Here is a 21,568-nt window from a genome sequence, read left to right as displayed (position 1 = left end):
GAAGGTGCAGTTCGTTCTGCTAACCTGCAAACTAACTCCAAAACCTGCAAACAAATCCCAGCCTAATATCACTGGTACGCACATGCTTGGAAAAAAAGGAACCGCTGCCTGGCTGTCCTCCGAAGCGCACATACAATCGCCCATATTTCGTCGAGGCTAGGGAGAGCGGTTCCATCAGCAGAAATGCGGTGAGGTCTATCGACTTGCACAGGGTTCATACAAAATCTCTGAGACAAAAAAATCAAGGTGAGGAAACTGAAAGCAGCCCCTGTGTCAACAAGTACTTCAACGTGTTGCGGTAGATCTCCAAGATTTACCAGCAGAGTTGGAATCGCGGTATAGGCACCAAGAAGAGGGGCTTCAGACATCATGTGGGGTCCTGCACTCAGCGGCTCGCATTATAGTTTCCCGAGGGAAACTTCACAGGAGTAGCCGAGTTTATCAGCGACTCGGACATTCGAGGGTAGTTCCGAGCAAAATGTCCAACGTCGTTGCAGTGGCAGCACCATATCATCGGTGGAAGGTCGAGGAGCCGTGCAGGAGCTGGATTTCAGGCCACGGACGACACGTCCGTGAAGGCTGGCCTCCGGTCTGATGGCCAGCTGCTTCCGAGCCTTCTTGTATCTCCGCCTCTAGAGCGATAGCAAGAGCTAATGACATGTCTAGCGAGCGAACCAGCGGACAAAGCGATGGATGTTTCCATTATTGATGGGGTCAGCAAATACGATAGCAGATAAGGCCCATGGTTGCGGTAGGGTAGCCCGACAAAACCTTTCGGGACAGGCTGTCGACGTGAGGAGCACGTTCTTGGAGGTCGGCGCCGACTTTGCCGGACGTGTTTTACCTGTGTGAAGCAGAGTGGAAGACAATGACGGTCACAAAATCGGGTTTGGAACGCTGACACCAGAGTTTCATAGTTTGACTGGATGATTTGTGGGATGTACTCGAGGTATTCAGCCGCGGCGGCACGGAGTTAGACAGGGAACACCTGCGCTTTGTCTTCAAATATCTAGTCGTGTAGGGAAGCAATGGACTCGAACTGGCCAAGAAATAGTGCCCACAATATGCTGCCATCAAAGGTAAACGGTGGATGTTGTGGCCAGAAAACCCGTGATTGAACTGTGGACAATATATGGGATTTGCGTGGACGTGCGTTGCTGAAGGCCAGAGTGTGTCTCGATGACAGAGAGTCGTGCAACAAGGTTTGCGATGACGTCATCTGCAGAATGGGTACGTTGTGCAAGCGTGGTCTCAGGAGATAGCAGACGCGTAGCAAAGCGAGTCTCGAAATCTATTCTGTCAGCCTCTCTTTTGAAGCGAGGGTCAGTACACAATGTGGTATAGGTAGAATCGCACCAGTGCCTGACTGTCGAGGTTGACTTGGCAGGCCTTGAACAGCGAACTCGGACAAAAGAAGCTGGTGCGGCGCTTGTGGAGGGATATTTGTCAAGGTTGGTGCCACCGCGACTTCTACCAAGCTGTTACCCGTAGTCGGGACATCACGACTGTCGATCACATGTCGTCCTCCATAAGCCCTATCTCTGGACCACCGACTGTTGCCTTTGTCGCGGCAGCCTCGCTCCGTATAAAGATGGATTGCTTTGTCACCGTCGCCACGAAATGTAACGTACAATAGCTCGTCCCCAGACGAGTTGAGGCGAACACAATGCAACTCTGTTCCTTCCTCTTCGTTTTCTTTCTCTTGCCTCCTTTCCGATTATGCGCTTTTTTGGTAAATTCGAAATAAGACAAAGTACTCGTCTATTTGTCCCCGAGACGCAGCGCTGCATCAGCTGTCGCCTAGTTTTCAGCTGTGTAGTCAAAGAGAAAGTGGTAATTGCGGTTTTGGTGGGTACAGCGTGAACGAAACCGCTAAGCACTATACACCAAACGAAAAGAATTAGTGGTTCAGTTAGGCATGTGGGACGACTTGCCGTTTTTCTCACAATATTTTGCCGCATCGCGCCTTCTTTTTTCAAGAAGCGTCACGTCAGCTTCCGGTCTGACGGATTTCCTGCGCACCCGGTGTTTTTGCGATTTTCAAAAAAGTGGGTATGGCACAAGAATGTCACGCTCTACAACTATTCTATAGAAACAACAGCCCCGAAGCTAATAATTAAAAACAATTAAGGAGTGTTTGTTGATTATTCATTTGAATGTAACTTTATGTGCGGCAAAAGTTTTTCCACCTCGGCGTAGAGTTAGTTTGCGAAGAGTACCGGGGCCTGATTGTGATAGCATTTTTATAAAAAGATCGCGTTTAAAAAAAAACAGCCATAATTGGGGGGTTCACAGACTGCGCCACTTGATAAATTGGCAACCACATACAATACATACGATAATTCAACACATTTATTATTACGAAGTTACGCTCAAATTATTTATCTTTAATGTATATGGTAAGCTTTGCTGCGCACAAGACCCTCAAAAAGTCAGGCACACATATTTTACAGCAAAAGTTTTATTGCAACAATACTTTTGAACAATAGGTCAGCGTGCCTTTTTAGCAACCTGTTATATAGCCTTTGTTGATGACGCAGTTACTGAATGGGACTGACCCACTGATTGTCTTTTTGGGAAATGAGGGACAAATAAATCACCCCATCTGCTGGTGGTCTCTGAAGACAACTAATCTCGAACGTGGATTTCGACATAATCTAACATACTTCAGGAAGGATGCGCAGGTATGTGGATCTTACACCTTGCAATATCTAATAATGTTGATCATTGCCATGAACAACCATCATTACCTAGTGTAGCATTGTTAAGAACTGTGACCTTGGTTTAGTGCAGCGCTCAAAAGTGTAGAAGACGACTAGTGCGCGTGAAACGCCTTAGGATTTGGCATTTCAACCCTGTTGTCTGTCTTCCAACATAACCTCATTAATACACATGTCTATGTCTTGTCTATGTCACACCGTGAATTCGGTTTATTTCTTTGTACTCAATAACTAACCTGTCAGCAGTATACTTTCTGAAACAATATGTACCTTCTATATGTCATTGTTCACCGCCTTTTAATACCATGTGAGCATGGTCTTCGCGTAATTTTTACAGAGCTAAGAACATATACGCGCTTACTACACTAGCGTCAGACAGTGGACCTGGCCAGAATATTACAGCAGAGATGTTATGCTCGAGGTCGGCCGTGTGTCGTAGATAGAAAATTGTTACTGTCATGAACTCGCATGCGCTTTCTTCACTGTCGTTGTATTCTTCTTCTTCTGCCTCGCTCCCAGAGGACGTATGCAGATTTGTCTGGCGTAGGATCTCGCCAATACTGTGGCATATACGTTTTTGTCCGCGGACGGCTTCTTCGTTCTAAGTGCGGATCACATTAGGGGTCCCGCTTGCGGTCCATCCGCGCGTCCTAGGTAGCGTGATCACACTCACAGGAAAGCGCTCTCTATAGGTCATGAGAAGGACATTAATGCACAAAACAGTGGTAATGAACAAACAACGTCTAAAATAATGCGAATAACACAAATAACCAACAACGAGCCGCCGCCATAGTTATTAAAATTGGAAAAACGTTTCTCAAAAACGCCGCTGACTCCGGCGACGCGCAAGCGAAGGCGCTTCACCTCTCCGAGCTAGCGAATGCCCTCCGCCTACGCAACGCCAGCGCTGCGTTGCTACATCTCATAAGGGGAACAACCTGATGGATATCGCTGCAGATGAAGCGTATCTCAAGTGCCGTAACAAGCAGGAAGTAAATAAAGCGCAGCAAAAAATACCGCACAATCCGCACACCGACTTTGTGAAGCTCCCTAACAACATTCTGTCAGATCTGTTACATTTTGATTCTTTAAGCGTCATAAGGAATACACTCATTACTAAACATAATAATCTTGTGCTGAACGAGCTTTACTGTGTTTTATGCGCAACATGTATTTCAAACCAGTCTATTACCTTGTGCTGGGTGTCTGGGAACAGAAGCATTTAAGAAATCACGCTTGGAGGCGGAACTCAGCATCAAACGCAACGACATCCACCAGCACTTTGGTAGCATTTTCTGCTTAGACCTAAACCCTTCTTTTCACAACAAACGAAGATACCATTGGCAAAGAATGTGGAATAATGAAACGGCTAACAAGATTCACCTTATTAAGCCATGTACGGAAAGATGGGCACCACACACGAAAATACGACATATTGACGTAATTTTCTGTCGACTTAGAATAGACACACCTAAAAAACACACTCCCATCTCCTGACTGGGGATGATCCCCCTGTTTATAGTAAATATGGTGAGCCGCTGACTTTTCTGCACATCTTCGTGAAGTACCTTGAGGTAGAAGCTTATAGGAAAAAAACGCTTCACGCAGGTATATTGACAATATATTGCTCTCCATCAAACAATGTTCGTAGGAGATGATCCGCTTTTTAGCAGGAGATCAGTTTTCGCGTTTTTAAACGATGCACCCTTTTTGCATGAGGTACTTAAAAGAGACGCATAGCACCGCATCGTTTCAGATGATGCCGCTGTGGCTGTGATAATTACTGCACGTGCCCCCTAACACAGGGTTTCAAGGGATCGAATGAGATATTAGTGCTGCTAATGAATAACCCACCTCCACTCACGTATTAGGCTTGCCTTGATTATCACCTCGTGTATTTTAATGTCATAGGTACCATCATTTACCGTTGACATAAATGTAATACATTAATAGAATATACATGTTTAGTCGACCGATTTTAGGCCTCTATGCAGCCTTTTATACCAACGTGTCATATCATAATCCAATCAATGCTACCTAGTGTCTGGTACTTTTTGGCTAATAGTGGCCCTTGTGACAAATACACCTATTTATTTATCATAATCGCGAAGCCCTGTGGAGTACGTAGAGGACAATACAGATGTCTTCCCAGTCGCATTCAGACGCAGATTGTGTTTATTCTGCATGCAAAGCGGCGTACTCGCACATAACTTCACGGCACACCAAGCGAACTAATTTCTTGTTGAGCCCTCGGCCCTGTGTACGGAGATTCCCCAGCTCTTGCATGATCACGCAGGTCACGCGACTGCTGGTCACCTCGGCTATTCGCGCACGTTCGCAAGAATTAAGGAATATTATCGGCCGCGTATTAACACCGACATCGCCTATTACGCCCGAACATACCGAGCCTGTTAGCAACGCAAGGTACAGCCAAGGCCAGCAGGATTCCAACAACCGATCTAACCACCTTACCGAACGATCAAGCGGATCGGGATGGCCTTAATGGGATCTCTTTCGACGTCAACATACAGCCACAAGCGTACTCTCGTCCATACAGACTACCTCACTTATTAGGTCAAAAAGACAGCCCTCTCCAAAAGCAGTGCCGTCGAGGTAGCCAAGTGCTTAGTAGACAACATCCTGCTGCGGCATGGTGCCACAGAAGTCCTCATCACCGACAGAGGGACAGCTTTAACGGTGGTTCGGCCTTAGTTGTGTAATTGTACTTAATCAACAGCAGCCTCTCAAATAGACTGTGTCAAAACAAGAAACGCGAAATGGATGACAGCGCCAAAAGAAGAAACGCGAAATGGATGACCACCAGGAAAAGATCAGGGGTGGAGCACCGGTCTTGGCAGAGAGCGAGTTTCATCGGCAGAGGCCAGCAGTACGGCATCCGCGATTCTGCAATCAGCGGCTCCGGGCGCTTAGGCACACAGACCAATATGCGCATGAGGGGATCCCTTTGCGCCGTACCTGTGTCAGCGACTGGCGACGCGCCTTTGCTTGTTTTAACAGAAAAAATAACTTTCTTTTCCCCTTCAAGGCACATCAGCTCATGTTCGGCAAAAAAGCAGAGAAATACCCGTGACCTGCACAGTATTGCAGTATAATAGGTAGATCGTAAAAGTTTCACAGCTGAGACCCAAATACATTGTTCAAATGTATCTCGTTGCAAGAATACAGATCCTCAAAAGTATCTTTAAGAGGGCGCGTCCAGTATTCTCGCCTCTTCAATTGAACGTGGTTGTTAGCGCAGTTAAAACGGTTTTACGATGAATGCCTAAGATGCTATCACGACATTCTAGAATCGCGATACTGCCCAGAACTGGAGCCACGGCGCGCTTGGGGCTTCAGGCGCCTGAGAATTACGCACAGCTGCGTATGCAGATGTTTTGGACCTGTTTACGCAATAACGCATTTTCTCACGCATAATCCGCCTCTGTGTTGAACCCGCACACCCAACTACAAACCGTTACAAAAAAAACCATACAAGAAAAATCCCTACGTATTGTCGTGATGTCGCTTGTCTTGCATTATCGTGAAGCATTTTATCGCTCCGAAGTTCGCACTAAAATGGGGCAAATTCTTTGAAGACTTAAATCGAAATATAAATATGAATTGATTGTTTTATTTAAGACACAGAGTGAGTCTATGACGTCAAGGCTAAAGGCAGAACACTGTCTGCCTGAGTGAGGCCTTTGTTGAGCTAATTGCCGTTGTCTGCGATTTCGTTGTATGCTGCTTTGACTGTACCACCGGTAGGCCAGTAGTACGTCTGAAAGTTCAAACTCTCGAATTTTGAATCAAATCTGAGAGTGCCACGCCAATAGCTGGATGTATGCGGTGATGGCACTTCGTAGTTATTTGATACGCAGCAACTGGAGCAGTAGGTCATTATCTTAACGGTTACCTGAAGAAATGCATCCGTGCCCCGCCATGGTGGTCTAGTGGTTATGGCTCTCGACTGCTGACCCGAAGGTCGTGGGATCGAATCCCGGCCGCGGCGGCTGCATTTTCGATAGAGGCGAAAATGTTCGAGGCCCGTGTACTTAGATTTATGTGCACGTTAAAGAACCCCAGGTGGTCTAAATTTCCGGAGCCCTCCACTACGCCGTCTCTCATAATCATATAGTGGTTTTGGGACGTTAAACCCCAGATATTAGTATTCTAAGAAATGCATTCGACTAAACAATGGAAGAGAGCAAACTAATCAACCCTTGTTTTTCCTTTCGATTAAACACATTTCACTGCGTTGCGCAGTATTTGCGGTGTATGTACAGTTATATGCGGGAGGCATATTCTAACGTTGGTAATATGGAGACGTATTTTCACTTGCTCCGTTAATTTCAGGGTCGAAGAAAGCGTGGATCATGGCAAGTACGGTGTGTATTAAATATTTTGCTTCTCCTTACATAATGTTTATGAGCACCGTTCATTATGGCTACAGAAACGCGCATATGAATTATTCAACTACTACACCATAGCGTTTTACACTACGGTTCAGCTATGGTTTATACGTTAATCTTTATACGCAGCAGCGCTATTGCGCGCGCGCTCCGGGTCAGTGGGTCTTGTTGCATAGCCACATGGTGTGGACACTCAATCAAACGTTCTCGGTATATTTCATTTTGAGAGTCTGAATGATGCCGCGGAATGTCGAATAATGCTGCTGACTGCTTTGAGCTATAGAGTGAAAATTGGCCTACACCAGGAGTATAGGTTTCATGACATGCGACGGGTGCTTTTAACTAGAAAATATGTGACCTTTGGTGGTCATTGATGTCTTAAGATACCACAATCTGCATTTTCAGATTCTATTCGCGTTCGTTCAGCTCAATGGACATTCACGTACGTGTTCTGTAATGGTCAATACTGGCATTTATGGTTAAAATTTACGGCTACGCATGCCGACAGTCCTAGCAGCTCCAGCGTGTCCAAATAACAGCAACATGTTTGTAATAAACTCCGCGAGTAAAGCTAAAAGCACTGAATTTCCAGCTACATACACCGACTACTGGTCCTCTGCCATTGTTAGCTCTGTCCCGAAGGCTACAATGTGCAACAATTCAAAGTTGGTCACTTTGCTCGTTTGATGAGGCGTGTAAGGCTATTGCCTTAAAATGTTAACTCGTCACTTAAACCACAACCGTCAACTTCGTAGCGGTTTGCCGAAGCGTTTATACTGATTGTTTTTTCTATAGTTTCGGCTAATTATTTTCGAGTTTTATTTTTACGCTTTTATTTTTGTGACATACATTAATATCACCCATTCCACCACTTATATATAAATATTGTTGATTTTTATGAATGTTTATTTAACATTCTTTTTCTCAATAATTTCATTATTATATGTTAGTTCTTTTTTTCATTTTAATATTTTTATAACTTTAACGTTACCACATGCCTCAACGTCCCCTGTACAACAACACCCTTCTGCTTAACCCACTTCATTCCTTTGTGTTCTCATATTTTTTCAAGGTTTTGGACAACTTGTACCGGTGCTTGACAGGATGGTCCAGAAACACACGAAATTCAGACACTGAGTACTCGTGTTAGTAATAGGTGCTGTAGTACAGGGCCTTGATTACTCTCCGAAATTTATTTTCTACATTAGAGCGGGTATTTTCGGCTACGAACTGCTGGATCCTTCAGTAGGATCTTATGAACTTTTAAGGCTTTGTTCCTTCACCGTAGACTGAGGGCGTTAAACCATAATTGCGTACCCTAAACCGAAAGTATGACATCCTATTCAAAGGTTTCAGCTATTGTTATCAAAAATAGAGGTTAAGATTAAAAAGCACACTGGTCGTCAGTAAGCACTAGGAGAAATGCGCAAAAACTAAACTTTATAAATAGTAAAAAATGCAAAATCGAAGGCCTTATGCTATCTCCGCAAAAAAAAAAAACGCCAGGCATGCGCTGAAACCGCAGCACAATCACAGCGAAAGCTGGAAGAGCGGCGTTTCTAGAACCCGTTGTAAGCTCTCTTGGGGCTACTAATACAAGTACACTAGCAAGGTACCGAACACGCCATAAATCACAATTTTTCTGAAAATGGGAAGCACCTACTGGGCCATTATCCGTCGTTCTGCGGGGAAGCGAGGTACCACCTACACCTCTGTAAGGCATTATCAGCACTTTGTTGAAGCGACGACTGATGACGATCAAGAATTTTGGCTCAGCCCTTTGTAATGGGTTGGAAGCTATAAACGGCCCACCAGGTATGTTTTTTCCTTGCGTGACGCCCGGCCGCTATTTCCCTCTCCTGTCACGCTGTATAACATACGTTGACGTGGAAGAGAGAGAGAGAGGGGGGCGAAGAACTTTACTGAGACCCCGAGGAAATGGATCATGCGCTTATGGGCTTCTTTGGCAACCAATACAAGTGCATTTGCGAGGAACTGACTGCGCTATAAATCATTGTAATTTTACTGAGACCCCGCGGAAATGGATCATGCGCTTATAGGCTTCCTTGGCAACCAATACAAGTGCACTTGCGAGGAACCCACTACGCTATAAATCATCGTAATTTTTTTAAAAGTAGGGCAGCAGGCACTGTGCCATTTTTTTTCATTCTACGGAGAGCCGTGGTACCTGCTAAACGCATGTAAGGCATTATGCGCACTTTGTTGACACTGCGCCTGATGACGATGAAGAATTATGGCGGAGCCCTTCGTAATGGGTTGGAAGCATACAACAACCTACTCGTTGCGCAATTCGCATTGTGTGATGCCTGGTTACAGAATTCGCGTTGCGCGATGCTTGGTGCTTATTTTACTCTTCTACCACGATATATTGCGAATGCTAATGTGGTTCCTTCCCGGCATGAATCCTGTATAGAACCTTTTTGCAAAGCAGTTTCAAGCACCGGCATGGCTCAGAGGTTGAATACTGGGCTCCCACGCAGAGGGCCCAGGGTCGAACCTCGTTCCATCCTGGAATTTTTTTTCTTATTCCGTTTTTTTTTCTCCTTATTTTGAGCGATAGTGGTTACGGACACCGACGGCGGCGGCTGCGAACTACGGCGCCATAAACGGCCGCTGAGATGATCTCATAACAGCTTTCACTGTAAAAACAAAAACGAGCACTGAATGATGCAAATACAGGCGATTTGTGAGGCCGGCATATCGATATTCGCCAACCTTTGTCTTCTGTCGTAACCTGTTGTGTTACGGACAATATTGTAACGTGCGTATCTTATTATCACTTTTGCTGTATTCGATTTTCGCCCACAAAGACTGTCAGCAACGCTGAGCGCAAACCGCGCTTTATTGTTCGAGAAGCTTCGCGATTATTTATGCCATTTTGTTAAGATTTCGCGCAAGAAGCGAACACTCGAGCTTATTCTAGAGTTTGCGCGACAAACAGCGATAACGCTGTAATATTCGACGGCACGTGTATAAATGCCCACGCGCTTCACCGCTTTTCAGTTCACCGACGGCCGACGCTCTGCTCGCCGCTATCAGTGCATACCGGGTGTATTGCTGTAAATTAACTTTCCGTGTCTCGGCCACAAGTTCGGCCAAGTAAAGAGTTCTATCTTGGACACCTGGGCTGCGGTCTTCGTCGACGTCACGACCACCTGACATCTGGTGGAGGTGCTGCTTCTTTCACCTACCGGACGCCCCCGTCAAGCCGTGAACCCAGCGCAAGTCGCGAGGAAGTCACCGACGGCAACCCTGAGCAGCGAGGAAGCCGAAGACAAGGTCTGCGGCCAGAGTGCGGGTATTTACCTGAAAAGACCCGGCGGACCAAGACCCCGACCTCGACCGCAGCGATGATGACAGCCCCTGTGCCGTCTGCGCCTATCCTGTTCCGGCAACCCAAGAAGCCGCCGACCTTCCGGGGTTCCGCACTTGAAGACTCGGAAAGCTGGCTCGAAGCGTACGACCGAGTCGCCGTTTTCAATGCGTGGACCACCGAAGACAAGCTTCGACTTGTGTACTTCGCCTAGCAAGACGCCGCTTGCACCTGGTTCGAGAACCAAGAGCGAACCCTGACAACGTGGGACACATTTCGCACCAGGTTCCTCGCTACATCCACGAGCGTCATCCGCAAGGAGAGGGCCGAAGCGCTGCTTGAAACCCGTTCGCAGCTGCCAGACGAAAACTTGGTGCTCTTCACAGAAGAGATGACCAGACTCTCCCCCACACCGACCCCGAAATGTCGGAAGACAAGAGAGTTCGTTTTCTCATGCGAGGAGTAAAGCAGGAGATGTTTGCTGTTCTGATGCGAAACCCACCCAGTACTGTCCAGGAATTCAACTCCGAAGAGACGACGATTGAAAAGACGCTGGAGATGCGCACCCGACAATTCGATTGCCGCTCGACGCCAGCGTACGCAGGCGTTCAACGACTCTGGTCCGACGACCTGCGTGAAACGATCCGAGCCATCGTACGGCAGAAGCTGCGAAAGCTCGCACCTTTGGCACCGCCCGCAGGGACGTCGATTGCTGACGTTGTACGCGAGGAGATCCAACAGTCACTGGGTGTTCCTCAGCCGGCACCGCCGCAGCTACAAGCAATGATATAGGCTGCTGCAGCCCGATGCAACGCCCCCCTCCTCACCCACGTCAAGACGCCGCACCGCCACAGCAGTTCCGCCGCCAGACACCTCCACCGCAAGCACCGACGTCATACCGCCCGCCAGCCGGCCAGCGATACACTCCGACGAAGACCGACGTTTGGCGCGCTCCCGACAACCGCCCGCTCTACTACCATTGCGAGGAGCCTGGCCACACGTACCGCCGCTGTCAGTACCGACATGTGGGGCTACGAGGATTCGCCGTCAACACGCCGCGCCCACAGCCAGGCGAACGGCCTCGTGACATCGACGACTACCTCGACGGAACAGAGTGGCATGAACGACGACCTTCCTGCTCGCCGTCGCCCGGCCGCTACATGTGACCACACCGCCGGCAGTACACTGGCCGAAACCGGGGCCGGTCGCCTAGCCCGCATCTGAGAAACTAAGGGCAGCAACCGATAGAGGTGCGATTGCTGTACGACGAAATGCCGAAGATAATCCGCGGCCACCGACAACGACAACGCGACGAGACCTGCAGAACACGACGCGAAGCAGCCGAAGCCCTGCCGACGAAACCTCGCGGACCGAGGAAGACCCGAGGACGCAACATGGAAGCAGTGGAACAAATCGACGCAGCCGTGACCTGACGCCGCGACCCAACTGCAACGAAAGACAACGAACTAGCGAACTCGACGCTCTCATCGACGGCCACAATGTCACCGCTCTCGCCGACACCGGGGCCGACTATTCCGTCGTCAGTGGGCCTTTCGCGACAAGGCTGAAGAAAGTAAAGACCGCTTGGAGTGGACCCGAAATTCGGACAGCTGGAGGCCACCTGATAACGCCGATTGATGTCTGCAAAGCGAGAGTCACCATGAATAACCGGACTTATCCTGCGAGCTTTGCAATCCTACAAAACTGCCCCAGGAATGTGATACTTGGAATGGACTTCCTAAGTGACCACGGCGCCGTCATCGACCTGAGGTCTGAGTCGATAACACTAACCTCAGACATAGCGCTCGCGCCCCACCCGTCGCGAACCTTGAAACCTTGAAAAACCTCCGAACCATGAAGGCGTGATCGAGGGCGAACAGCACCTACTCCTGAACTGTAAAATTTGTGTTGCAAGAGGTATAGCCGAGCTGCGTGACGGTTAAGCAAAGGTAGTACTGACAAACTTCAGCCACGAGTATGGGCACCTCAACATTGGTACGACGGTCGCCTGCATCGACAAATGTGTGGCTGCCAGCATTGCTTTCGCCCTCTTCGACGCTGCCGAACCTGCTTCGACGAATCGAGATCGCGAACCAGATTTCGACGTCAACCCGTGCCTTCCGAAGGTCAAGCAAGGCCAGCTCAAAACCCTGCTCCTGCAATGCAAGGACTGCTTTTCATCGTCGTCCAGACTTCGGTAGACACCGTTCGCAAGACAACACTTCATAACAGAAGAAAATACAAGGCCACTTCCTAAGAGCCCGTACAGAGTTTCGACCCGAGAACGTGAGGTGATAAAGAAACATGCATGCTATGTTACGGGGCAACAGCTATGAATGTTCGTTTAGTTTTTCGCCTGGAGGACAAGTCAACGTGACCGATTTTTCTTCATGTTTACTTTTTTTGTGTTTCCGGAATAAAATTCAGTGAGAGTCAGCGCTTGTCCTGTGTACTTCTTATGTTCCTTGTCCCCTTTTTGTGAGCGCTGCACAGCCCTAAGTATGAATCAATACCAACTCGCTCAATTTTCTCTTCTAAGATAAAGAAACAAGTCGACGAAATGTTACGCGACTACATCATCCAGCCGTCCAAGAGTCCCTGGGCGACACCCGTTGTGTTAGAGAAGAAGGAGGGGGACCCTACGTTTCTGCGTCTATTATCGTCGCCTGAACAAAATCACACAAAAAAAGACGTGTACCCTCTCCCACGTATAGACGACGCCCTAGATCGACTCCACAACGCGAAGTACTTTTCTTCGATGGACCTCAAGACCGGCTACTGGCAAATCGAAGTCGACGAGAGAGACCGAGAAAAGACTGCCTTCATAACACCGGACGGCCTGTTCAAGTTCAAGCTCATGCCCCTCGGTCTTTTCTCGGCACCTGCGACTTTCCAACGAGTCATCGATACTGTATTAGCTGGCTTGAAGTGGCGGACTTGCCTTATTTACTTGGACGACGTCGTTGTGTTTTCGTCGAACTTCGACGAACACCTCCAGAGACTTCAATCCGTACTTCAAGCAATCAAGAATTCCGGACTCACCCTGAAGCCAGAAAAGTGCCGCTTCGCGTACCAGGAGCTCTTGTTTTGGGTCACGTGATCAACAAGACTGCAGTGCTCCCAAACCCGCAGAAAACAGCTGTCATCGCCGCTTTCCCACCCCTCACCGACAAGAAGGCCGTGCGCCGATTTCTCGGCTTGTGCGCCTATTGCAGACGCTTTGTCAAAGGCTTTTCACGGAAAGCCGATCCACTAATGCAGCTCGCGAGCACCGATGTCGAATTTAGGTGGCAAACAGCGCAAGTCGAAACATTTCGTGAACTGAAACGGCGCCTGCAGACGCCTTCAATACTTGCGCATTTCGACGAATACGCCGATACGGAGATTCACACCGATGGAAGCAGCGTAGGGCTCGGCGCCGTCCTTGTGCAGTGGACGGATGGACTGGAAAGGGTTATCATTTATGCTAGCCGGCCGCTGTCTAAGACAGAGGCCAACTATTCCACAGCAGAAAAGGAGTGCGTCGTCATCATTTGAGCTACGTCAAAGTTTCGCCCCTACCTCTACGGCAGGCCCTTCAAAGTTGTGAGTGGCCATCATGCCTTGTGTTGGCTAGCTAACTTCAAGGACCCTTCAGGCCGCCTCGCACGATGGAGCCTAAGACTTCAAGAATTTGACATTACCGTCGTGTACGAGTCCGGAAGGAAACATTCCGACGCCGACAGCTTGACTCGTGCTCCCGTCGACCCACCACCGCCCGACGACCAGGATGATGACAGCTTCTTGGGAGCCATAACTGCCAACGACTTCGCCGACGGACAGCGAGCCGACTCGGAACTGAAGGGTATAGTGGAATACCTGGAGGGCAGGACCATCGTTGTCCCAAAAGTATTCAGGCGGGAATTGGCATCATTTTCCTTGAAAAACAACGTCCTCGTAAAGAACTTCTCTCCGTCCGAGCCAGCTACATTATCGTTGTACCTTTGGGACTGCGACCAGAAATTCCGCATGCCCTGTACGACGACTCGACGGCTGGACACCTCACTTTCCCGCACGCTCGCACGAGTACAGGAAAAGTATTACTGCCAGCGCCTTGCCGCCGACTTACTCGGTATGTAAGGACGTGCCGAGACAGCAAGCGACGGAAGCCACCGCCCAAAAGACCAGCAGGCATCCGTCAGCCGATCGAGCCTCCTCTGCGACCATTCCAGCAGATCGGGGTGTACCTCCTGGGGCCGTTCCCAACGTCGACTTGCGGAAATAAATGGATCGTCGCGGCTACCGACTACCTCACCCGCTACGCCGAAGCAGAAGCCCTGCCCAAAGGCAGTGACGTTGAGGTAGCTAAGTTCTTTGTTGAGAGCATCGTCCTACGACACGTCACCCCAGAGGCACGGCGTTTACGGCTGACCTAACTCAGGCGATCTTGGAATGCAGCCACACAAGCACCGCCGGACCACCGCGTACCACCCACAGACCAACGGCCTCACCTTGCGTCTAAATAAGACCATCGCCGACATGCTCGCCATTTACGTCGACTTCGAACACATGACGTGGGACGCCATCCTTCCGTACATGACCTTCGCGTACAGCATGGCCGTACAAGAAACGACGCATATGACACCATATAAGTTGGTCTGCGGACGGAGCCCGGCAAAAACGCTCGACGCCATGTTACCAACCGTGACCAACGAGGAAAACATCGACGTGACCACCTCCTACAGCGCGCCGAAGAAGCACTACAGCTCGCCCGCCTACGGATCAAGAACCAGCAGACGAATGACAGCCGCCGCTACAACCTTTGACGACGCCACATGGAATACCAAGCCGGTGACTGTGTGTGGGTATGGACGCCGATACGCTGACGAGGACTTAGAAGCTTCTTTGACGATACTTCGGACCGTACAGGGTACTTCGACGCCTCGGCGCCCTCGACTACGAGGTTCTTCCTGACGGCATTACGAACTCTCAGCAGCGCCGTGCGCGACCTGAAGTAATCCCTGTCGTGCGCCTGAAGACATATTACGCGCGTTAGGGAATCTGAGGACTGTACTTTTACTTTATTGTACTTTCTTGCTTGTGCTTATTTGTATTGTACTTGCTTGTGCTTGTTTATTGCACATTCTTGCTTTATTGCTTTTAATGTTGCATGCATTGCCGCCCCCCGTGTTGTCTTTTAAGCATCGGGACGATGCTTTTTCAGAGGGGGGCATTGCCACGTGCGTTTCTTATGATCCCTTTTGCTGTATTCAGTTTTTGCCCACAAAGACTGTCAGCAACGCTCAGCGCAAACCGCGCTTTATTGTTCGAGAAGCTTCGCGATTATTGTAGATCGTTTTGTTAAGATTTCGCGCAAGACGCGAACATTCGACCTTATTCTAGAGCTTGCGCTACAACCAGCGATAACGCTGGAATATTCGACGGCACATGTATAATTGCCGACGCGCTTCACCGCTTGTCAGTTCATCGACGGTCGACGCTCTGTTCGCCGCTATTAGTGCATACCGTGAGTATTGCTGTAAATTAACTTTCCGTTTCTCGGCCACAAGTTCGGCCAAATAAAAAGTTTCACCTTGGACACCTCGCCTGCGGTCTTCGTCGACATCGTGGCCACGTGACAACATTGTTAAAGTAACGGCAGACGTATATGTGCTTGAATAATATTTAGCGAGCGGATGTAGTTCAAACTTAATTTCTGTTATGGTACGTTCCAGAAATACGACCTATAGAGTGAGTCGTAAAAATGAAGGACCAACGATTGGTGTTACAGCGTTGATGGGTAAGTGTATATCGATTATAGAAACAATGATTATTTCATGGGCAAATAAGGAGGGTAGCGAGGACGGCATTTGACTGTTCCTCACAAAGGACCACGTTCCCGCATGCACATAAAAAGCGGTGTAGTTTCTTTAGAGCGCATTGCTATTTTATTATACGTTTAGGTGCCCGTGTGACCAAACCTATACAATCATTTAAACTGAATATATCCAGCATGCCCCTACACGCAGATGCACATATCAGTATTTATTCATATGTCCTATTTAACTAATGCGATCCTGGAGCACCGAAATATAATTACACATATGGTAGTGTGGTCAGTTTTAATCAAACCACAAGCATAATAATGACAATACACCATATTATACTATGCAAGACAAACCCTAAACACATGAAAAAAAAACGAACAAATATGCTCGCGTCATATAATATTTCTTTGTAATTTCACTAAATGTTTAACGTGAATTTATTCTGAAAACCACGTAGCCCGCGGAATGGCGAATGCGAAAACCGAGAATCATGCAGTTTTTTACAGCGAGCCAGTGATGTTCCCATTGCATATTGGCAATTAGCGGTAAGTATACAACTTTCTCTGAGGGGACGTGGAGGCAAGCAACAGTGATGAACGTTGCAGAAAATTTAGGAATCTGTAGCAAAATAGTTCAGTGCAACTGGCGATTAAAAAAAAGAAAAGCCAAATGCTGACTCATTGAACACGGCACATTTCGCACGTATATTTAGCTAATGCGAAGAGGATGTTTTCCTTAATTATTTCGGTTGGCAAGAAGCTCTGCCTTTGCCGAGGGGAAGTTTACACTGGAGAGTAAGCAGGGTGCACTGGATACGAAGACTTGGCGTTGTAGTAACACAATCCTATAAGGCAAATAAATGAGCGCAAACCACGACACGCCACGAAAATACACAACACAAGCGCCAGTGCTTGCCTGGTCTCTTCCTTATCTCTGCTAGTTTGCAGTGAAGTTTTCAGCTTGAGAAAATGTGCTCTGGAACCATCGCAAAGGAAAATGCTTCGAAGGTCTCTGGCATTCGGAGTGGCTTGAACGCCACAGAGGCAACGCATATTGCTGTCAGGATAATGAGCGTTATTTGCCACGGGTCCCATAAAAGCAACATTCCAAGAATACGTCCTTGTGTGGTCCTTCTGATTAGAACCGCAATTTCCTATTGCTTTGCTCAGTGGGGAAATATCAGAGAAATACTTTAAAAAACGTACTGGAATGCTGCCCATTTAATATGCTAGTTTGTTTCATTTTCCCGCTGGCATTTGGTCGCCGATGAAGTCGAATGAATGATTTTGGGCAGCACAATTTGAATTTGAATGATTTTGGGCAGCACAATTGCCCAAAATCTTTTATCAGTGCATTCAAAGAGCCTGTGCGACACAGTCGAACATGACAGCGGCCGCCTGAGCGCTGGAAGCGGGCCGGAGGCAGTACTCGTGAACATTGACAAATATTTATTTCACGCTGGAAAACACGAGATCTCTATGTGTCAAGAAAATCCACACATCTGCGAGAATTGCATGGGGGTGAATCCAAGGGCCGTACTGTATTATCTAGATACATGCAATTAACCCGCACGATAACGCTGTTTGGAGTAAACGACAAACCAATCCTAGAATTCTGACGGACATGGATGTGATTGCCGAATGCATGTTATGAACAGCCATTTCGCCTTTATATAAGGGCATAAAAAAGGAGGGCCGCAAGCACGATGAGGTACTTTTTAGTTTCCAGTACAGTCAATTAAACGAGCACGTCAAGGACATTATTTCACTCAGTACAGTGTCTATCACCTGGCGGTACGTGATAACAAGAATTACCTGTAAGATGGGAAGCCGCTTTCCGCATGTTGCGAACAGTTACAGAGTGGTTACGTGATCGGGGTTTTGGCGCAAAGGACACGAATCCACAAATTCTATTTATTATCCATGTCATTCGTTTTCGAACTGGACTTCTGAATTCCCTTAATATTTATTAGTTACTGCTACAGGTGTAAACAGTCCCTCGGCTCTACACCTCTCTTATAAAGAAGGATTGTGTTTATCAGCAACAAGGCATTGAAAAACACGAGTTATGAAGAGTTTCTCAATTTTTGTTAAATATATAGGAAATGTAGAGCTCAGTTTTGATCCGCAGACAGGTGAACATTTTCCACCTTAACCAGAATAACGGATAATGTGCTTTCATTTGTTTTATTATAATACCTGTATAAACTCTATTTCCGGTATACTCTGTGACAAATGAAAAATATGCGCAGGTCAGCACGCATTGGAAGCCAGAATGTTTGCCAGAATTCGCTTGGGTGGAACAGATTTTGCAGCAGTACAAATGCTTCAACAGCGATTCTGTGTAAGCTGGCCATTATTTGTGCGACCTATCAGAAAGCAATGATCATCAACAGATATGTGCCACAGAAATTCGGCAAATCGCAGTATTCACCAATGGCTCACTAAAAATGAAGAACAACAATTAGCCCTATAAATCTCTATAATCACGGGTATATGGCACATCTTGGCAATATTTGGATAAGCGAGCGTTGCACCGCGCTCGCTCAGTAGCGACTAAGACACGACCAAGGAACTTCGTACTCCCGAAAAAGAGGCTGCGCTAGGCGAAGAAAGGCTCGCTGCTATGTGTGGGAGAGACGGCGGTATTGTAAAGCCGATCACGAGTACACAGCCAGTGCTGCCGAGAACAAGAGCGATGACGACGTAAATGCCTCGAATACGCCAGCCGTGAGCGTAAGTCGATTGCTGCATGCATGTGGGCTTTACGCCACGATCCAGCATATTGGGGAGCCGAGTATGAGCGACAACGAGCTCGTATTTCGACTGGAGGTGCCGGCGCTCGCTTCCAACGCTCGGTTATTGCGTTTGGACATCCGTGTCGTGCCTAACGTAGCTGAAGCACAGCAACAACCTGGAAGCAACCAGATTAGACTTCAGAACCTTCAATTTTGGCTGCTTCAAGCCTTGCGCGATATAGTGTGAGCTTCGCAAATTTTGTATATTTGTCTTTCTTATCGATAATGTTAACAAGGAACAAGAGACGTGTCGCACTAAATAGGTAATTGTAAGGTTATACACTTACTGGTGTCTATCCAGGAAAACGAAACGATTTATCCATATATAACCCATATGCTCCTCATTTCCATACAAAGTTCTTGCTAATAACCTATTGGTAAAATTTTTGACCCACAGTATACTTCGGACCGCCTTCTCATTTTGGATAAATTGCTCATGGGGGAATCGTTATCATTGCACTTATTGTTTTCAAAAGGCCTTCTTCTCAGCTCTCAAGAAGTCATCATCTTATAATTCTTTGGTTCAATTCATTGATTGATTGTTCTGGGTTTCTCTTTTTTTTGTCGTTTTTGTCAATTTATCGAAAATATATATGTACTTACTCATGAAATTCCTTGCTAAGCAAAATGGCAGTACACGTAATCAGAAATAATGATGTCATACACTTCTGAATAAATGCAGGACTACAATAAATAACATTCAGACAACTCGCATGAGGCAAATTTTTAACATATTCGCCATAATGTCTGGATATATGGTTCATTTCTCCGGCATTTAACTGCACACATTGTCTGCCTTCTGCAAACGTTGAATTTGGCCATAGCATAGCCACTTACTAATTACCACATAGATAGACCTGGGCTGACGCTCTTAGATTCGGTGACACTGCTAACTGCACCAAATTCCAATGTCGTCTCTGTGTGAATGAGCCGCTCTGCCATTGTTGCCATTTACATGCAAATATGCATACTTGATACCTGATAAAAAAATATTCAAAGCTCTTTGCTGTCGCTAGCGGACACTCTCCATTATAGCATCATAGACTAACATTACACGTGATGCTTCAGCTTGATCCCCGAATACGTGATAAAATTCAATCGCATTCACAGTGGTATCAAAAGAGACCTCAATAAATTGAAAAAAGCTAAATGAGATGTAGCCGTTCCGGCGAATGACGTCCGGAACATGCCTACGTTTAACAAGGAAACATGCAAGCCTTCATGAAATCTTCATGAAAGCAAACTGTCTTTTTTATCACCTTGAATGTCTTTAGTACAGTATGAATGGTATCACTCGTACAGTTCATCAGTATTGCTAAAATTGGCGTATTTATTTGTTCGCCTCGAGGTAACATGAAAAAAAAACTGTACTCATAACAATATGTTTTGTCAAGTGCAAGCTAAGCGTACAGTGCAAGAAAAGATTGAATATAGTGAAACTTATTTACAGTTCATCCTTATATGAAGGCGGTAATGCAGTTGCTCTAACAGTTCATTGACGTAAAAAGGATCCTTCTTATGACGGTTACTGCGCTTATGCGTGTTTCCTTAATGTAGCAAATGGCACCAGAGACGAAGACATATCAAGAGTATACGACATATTTTACGCTCATCCATCATGTTTCGTCATGGGTACACCACAGAATGGTTCAGGTAAGCATATTTCAGTACATTGACACACATGTGCTCAATATTGTGATATATCAGTAGTGCTCCCTAATCTGGCACTCTGACTAAGATATAATGACAATTTAGGTGATTGTAAACGACTAAGACGTTGAATTTGCTAGTAGGGCGGCAGTATCTTGTGCGTGACCAGTGATTTCGAACCAGCACCCGCTTTAATTGTGCTGTGCACGTAAACGCGAGGCTGCTATCCCAATAACGGTCCCCTCCTCGGAAACCTCAACTTTAATTTCGGTATTACATTGTTGGCCATAAAGCAGTCTGCGAGACAGCCATTTGTGAAAGTATCTTAAGAAGTTAACATTTTACACGATCGGCTATTTTAAAGCACATTGAGCGTTTTTAAATGACAAAATGTAGCAATATGATGTATTCTTTCGTTGAATTATCGCGCATTTGAGCGAAGAGGGGGCTTGTCGTTTTCATAAGGGTGATTCATCCTTATTTCACAGTACACAAAGAATGGAACTGTAGCGGTAGCTTACAATTTCAGTCGAGGGTGTGAATTTAGTATATTAACACAATAATAAACGAAGACAGCATTTCGCGAATTCGAACAGTATCATGTTTTTCTTAAAGGGCACTCAGTGTACACTGAATAATGAGAAACGACGAAGATTTCAAGACCCATTGAGAATAGGGGAGCAAGCGAAGCTCGGCGTGTGCGTCCTGATACTGTTTCTTTCTTCTGTTTTTTTTTTTTTTTTTTTTTTTTTTTCTTTCTTCTTCTCTTCTTTATTCCTTCTTTCTTTATTTCTTTCTTTCTTTCGTCTTTATTATTATTTATTTATTTATTTTTCCTTCTTTCTTTTTTC

The sequence above is a fragment of the Rhipicephalus sanguineus genome, chromosome 7 (genome assembly GCF_013339695.2).
Source record: "Rhipicephalus sanguineus isolate Rsan-2018 chromosome 7, BIME_Rsan_1.4, whole genome shotgun sequence".
Taxonomy (NCBI): Eukaryota; Metazoa; Arthropoda; class Arachnida; order Ixodida; family Ixodidae; genus Rhipicephalus; species Rhipicephalus sanguineus.
Note: the sequence above shows the minus strand (reverse complement) of the source record.